Below are 6000 nucleotides of genomic sequence, written 5' to 3'. Positions count from 1 at the left end.
ATTTATTTTTTAAATAATCTCACTTTACAAATTCAGAAACAGAAGGTTTAAAAAAAAGAATTACATCATTTTATACATAATGAAGAAGAACACTGAAGCCAGAAACGTGTGAGTGTACCCAGTGTTTCTCATGTGTTTTGCCCTGCTTATGGAAGTTGGGAACACCCACTTTGCCCATTCCCCCTGCCCTCCCACACCCCAACTGCTGTTTCAACAGATTATGAATCTCTAACAACCTCCAAGTGCAATATTTGTAAACTAGGAAACTCTTCTGTATAAAGCTCTAATGACACTCAGTAAAAATATGAAATCAATCCATTTCTAAATAAAATAGTATATATCTTTCTCCAAATGTATCAAACTAAGTAACTTTTTTTTTTATCTAAACCCAAATAGGAAAGCTCATTCTAATGTCTAAAGTAAATTACTGGCGAACATTACTGCTTAAGGTGTTCTGTGTTAAGAACATGGAAGGCCAATTCTCCCAGTAGCCTTTAAGCTTCCTCTTCCTGTATGTGGCCAGAGGTAACCTGTGAAGATGGTTCACTACTCTCTTGACCCAGAAAACCCCACAAAAGCATGCAAATCCAGAGGTTCAAATCTTCTTGTTCACTTTAAGAACACCCAGAGACTGCCCAGCCATGAAGGGTATGCATATCAGCAAAGCCACCAAGTATCTGAAGGAAGTCACTTTAAAGACGCAGCATGTACCATTCTGGCGGTAGAGTCGGTTCGTGGGCCCAGGCCAAACAGTGGGGCTGGACACAGGGATCAGGGCCAAAAAGAGTGCTGAGTTTTTGCTGCACATCCTTCAGACTGCAGAGGGTGACGCTGAACTTAAGGGTTTAGCTGTAGATTCTCGGGTCATTGAACACATCCAGGTGAACAAGGCTCCTGAGATGCGCCTACGAACCTACAGAGGTCATGGCTGGATTAACCCATATGTGAGCTCCCCCTGCCACACTGAGGTGAACCTCACTGAGGAGAGGAGGTTGCACAGAAGAAAACAATCTCCCAGACGAAACCGAAGAAACAAAAACTCATGACAAGGGAATAAATTCAGCATGAAATAAATGCAGATAGAGTGACATAAGTAAATGAATAAACAAACAAAAGAACATGGAAAGCTGGCCAAGCTCAGAAGACTGTATAATTTCTATTTCTGAAATAGGGGCACAGGACATGTGTCTGTCTTCCCTACGTTTCTTTTTTCAAAATTCCTTCAACAAATTGAGGGCAATAGAAATTGGTTTTGTGTGTGTGTGTGTGTGTGTGTGTGTGTGTGTGTGTGTGTGTGTGTATGTGTGTGTGTGTGTGTGTGTATGTGTGTGTGTGTGTGTGTGTGTGTATGTGTGTGCTCCCTCGGAAGGCTATTTCTCCATCCATATGACCACTTTTGTGTGCACGTGTATGTGCACAGAACTGAGATCAACATGGTGTGACTTCCTCAAATGTTCTTCACCTTATATTTTGAGACTTTCTCACTGAGCCTGAACCGCAGCGATTTGGCTTGCCTAGCTGAGCAGCAAGCACTAAGGCCTCTCTCTGTCTTCCCAGTGATGAGATTCCATATTGTACCACTCCTCCGTCTCTCCTCTCTATCTCCCCTTCCCCTGGTTTCATTGCACACCGAGCATCCTAACCCACGTCCTGACGATTCTGCAAGGGCTGCACTCACTAAGACATTGCCTCATTCTCATAATCACTCTTGTTTTCTTTTTACTGGAAAAAAAGGGGGGAGTCTTTATTGTCCCATTTAGTGGATATTATAGTTAAATAAAGAGAGAGAACAGGAAATCAAGGGCTGAAAATAATTACTTTGTATCAGATAAGAATGATGCCAATAGCAGACTAGAATTCAATGGTGACTAATTAAAGTAGCTTTTACAGAAGGTGGCTTCTCTGGGCACAGCTGGGTGGCCAAACGAAGTTCATGAACTAGTAGTATATTAACCATATTTTCCAGGCTAAAGTCATAACACATAATCCCATGATAATTTTAAACAAATGACTGAATTTATTGATAGAAAGGTATTTTGCAAAGATATTAAAATTAAGGAGCATTCAAGGAATTTTAAAATTTTAAATTGAACCACCCTTGCTAAATGATATAAAAATGATATACAGTTATAGTATGTGGTGTCTGGGAATGATCCCAGAAGATGGAGGACTGCTGGTTTAAAGAGCAGGGGGAAAAAGTGTGCAGTTGCTACTCTGTGATTTCTCCACTGGAAAGTCCTTACCACTGGGGCAGAGCTGAAGAACTCCCTGAGACGTGTGCACCTCCCTTAGCTTCTGGCTGAAATCCAGAAGCAGGAGATGGGCTGTTCAAGCCAAAAACAAATAGACATTTTCACTCCAGAGATGGCTCAGTGGTTAAGAACACTGACTGCTCTTCCAGAGGTCCTGAGTTCAAATCCCAGCAACCACATGGTGGCTCAGAACCATTTGTAATGAGATCCGATGCCCTCTACTGGTGTGTCTGAGGACAGCTACAGTGTACTCATATATATTAAATAAATAAATGAATTAAAAAAACATTTTCACGCCAGAATCGTTTTCAGAGCAAACTCTTTCTAGAAGCAGGATGAAATCACTCCCTACGTTAGCTTTAATTCCAGGGCCATTGGCATGGAGATTCTAAGCTGGGACCCCTCCTCTAATCACTTGCTTGCGCTCCAGTGGAGGGCTTACTTTGGGCTTAGTGTCCTCTAGTGAGTTAAGCAACCTGCTATTTTCGCGAGTGGTCTGGGAATTCTTCAGCGGAGTATGAATTCTTCCAAATTCCAGGTCTATTGTCCTTGCCTATGACCTTTAGCCCTGGTTTAAGACTTTTCATAGTCTCCTGTGTTTAGCTTCAGGACATTCTGCCTGACCCAATGTTTCAAAGCATCTTTGAGCTTTGGCATCTGTAGTCAGCCTTATCCCTGGATGACTGTTTGCTCTTTTTGCTAGAACTAGTAGAAATGAGGGTCGGCACAGTTACTGAGGCAGACGGTTTACCAAGGTAAACCGTTATTCACGTCGATGCCCATCAGAGATTTGGTATTTGTGCTTAAAGGTTAAGTCAGCCTTCCAGCCTCTTTCTTTTGTTCTTTCTCTTGTTCTTTTAGACTACATCGAAGAATCATAATGCTGGATTTGTGGCATCACCCTCAACTCTTTCCAGATGGTTTCTCGGGCTGATCAAAAAGAAGATGAGGCCAGCGTGTGTGAGTGGGAAAGTTGATCTTCAAACAGAGAGAGGGTTTGGAAATAAAAGGTATAATAATAATAATAATTAATAATAATAATAATAATAATAATAATAATATGAAGATCACAAAACAACCACAGGTAAAGTAAATTGCCTTTTTCTCTCTGTCTCAAAACAGGGTCTTTGATCAATTGTGTCAATGTGGAAAAACGTGAACTCTAAAGAAGCCAGGCAGGCTTCTAAAACCCAAACATCAAAAGCTTTGCTTCCATTAGAGAAATTTAAAGCCATGATACTCTGAATGGGTTTGAAATTCTCTAAAATGAGTTCTAATAATAACCTTCACGGACAGAAAGGAAAAGAACAGTAGGTTACGCGGCTCCATGCTACCGTTTTCTCTGGTACATTAGTTTTCCAAAGATGGCATTTTGGCTTGTACCAAACAAGAGGGCAAAGGTTACTAAATGCAAGCACGGGGAAGCCAGAAACCAGAGCAGCCCTCACAATGGAAGGGGAAATCCAAGCTGTCAGCTCTGAATAGAGAGAAATTATATGTGTGAAATTGACAACCAGCAGCCGTCTGGCACCGTCAGAGAGGCCAGGAAATTAACTCAACCGGGTTCCTACTTACTGTATTAGAGCTGGGGTTTTGTGGATATGTAGTCAAGATTCACACCTAGAGATCCAGGCCCTGACCACATTGGCAATGTCAGGTTTTTGTTGGAAAGCATTCCAAACAAATAAAGGATCAGGGAGAACATTTTTTAAAAATCATACAGAAAAAATATAAAGAAATACAAACCACCTCTTAAGAACTGTTAACAATGGGAGCATCTGTTTTTTCACGAACATTGTGCAACCAACTAGAAGCCACTATATATATATATATATATATATATATATATATGTGTGTGTGTGTGTGTGTGTGTGTGTGTGTGTGTGTGTGTATATATATATATATATATATATATATATATATATATATATATATATATATATATATATATATATATATAAATATACAGTCAACCATCAAGGTGCAAGTAGCTGAAGTTATTCAGAACCTAATGGCTGGCTCCTCCTCTACAGAAACAGCAGAGAGAAAGAAACAATACCAAAAAAAAAAAAAAAAAAAAAAAAAAAAAATGGTGGATGTTGCACCTGGAACAGACTGTGGCACAGGTCTGTCATGATGTACATTGTTTATCACAACAGAAAAGAAACAAAACTCACACATACTCCAGAAATGAACTTGATGAGAAAGGAATCACAAAACAATTCCATTCTAATAGGATCAAAGAGAAGATACATACGTGTGTGTGTGTGTGTGTGTGTGTGTGTGTGTGTGTGTGTTTGTGTGTGTGTGTGTGTGTGTGTGTGTGTGTGTGTGTGTGCTGAGGGGGGTGTAAACCTAGCCCAGGACAGTGGGAGAAACCTCTACTATGAAAATTATAAAACCCAGAAGAAATTTAAAAAGAATTAGAATACGTACTTTTCATACAGGTGGAGAATCAATATTGTTATAAAAACACGCTAACAAAAGTAATCTACAAATTCAGGGTGATTCTCACTCTGATATCAGTGATATCCCGTCTGATAACATTCTTCACAGAAAAAGAAACCTTAAATTCATATGAAACTCCAAAAGTTCCTTAGTAGACAAGGCCATCCCAAGTCAGAAGAACAATGTCCGATATCCACGGTAGCCATTACACCACAGAACCTCGTAAGAAAACAGCCTGCTATTGGCACAACGAATAACATAGAAAAATGGAATCAGAATGGGGACTGTTAATAAACCCACAGCCATCTCTTTCTATACAAAGGGGTCAGAAACACACACTGAATTTTTAAAAACCCTCTTCATATAGGTCTCAGAAAACAGGTCATTCCCTCATAGACGTCAACTAGACTCTCATCTCTAAAAAACAAAAATCAACTTAGCATGGATCAAAGGCCTTAGTAAAGAATATGAAACTTTCGAATTAGGAAGACTCTAAGATATAGATGATGGCAAGGATTTTCTGACTGGAGCCTGTTTGCTTATTAAGTAATAGTAAAAATTCGGGCCTGGGGTGACCTCAAATCAAAGGCTTTCACACAACAGCAGAGGGAATGAACAGCCCGAAGAATGGCGTGGGGGGTGGGGAGGAGACTGTCAGCTCTTCTTCTGAGAGAGGGCAACACACAGAAAACATAAAAAAATCGCAAACACTTAAAAACAAAAAGACCATATAATTTAACCAGTTAAGGAGCAAGTAAGTTGGACAAAGTTCAAATGCTCAAGAAACACAGAAAAGTTCAGTATCTTCAGCCATCCCAAAAACAGCAACTAAGAGTCCCCTGAGATTCTGTTTCCTCCTCCCAGAAGAGACTATCACCAGGAGAGCCCTAAACCACATACAAACGCTGATGAAGACACAGAGATTAGTCAACTCACTATGAAAATCAATATGGAATTCACCTTTTTAAAACTTAAACTAGGGCAGAGTTACTGAAGGCCCTTGCTACCACCAAGTCTGACAGCTTGAGTTTGATCCATGGGACTCAAATGGAGGGAGAGAACCAACTCCCACAGGTTGGCATCTTACTTTACACACCTGCAAACAATTACATTTGTTATTATGTAATTGTTTAAATGTTTAGTTCCAGCAGCAGCTACCATGGAGTTGACCAGACCCAGGAAGAAACTAAAGTCGGCAAACACCAGGGGTCCCTCCCTGCTTACCCAAGGCTATTGCAGCCTCATTCCAGGGTTTGGGATCAGTCTCTGGGCCTATCAAACGTGAATGCATTAAAGGCAA

Source organism: Micromys minutus (genome assembly GCF_963924665.1).
Source record: "Micromys minutus genome assembly, chromosome: 26".
Classification (NCBI taxonomy): Eukaryota; Metazoa; Chordata; class Mammalia; order Rodentia; family Muridae; genus Micromys; species Micromys minutus.
Note: the sequence above shows the minus strand (reverse complement) of the source record.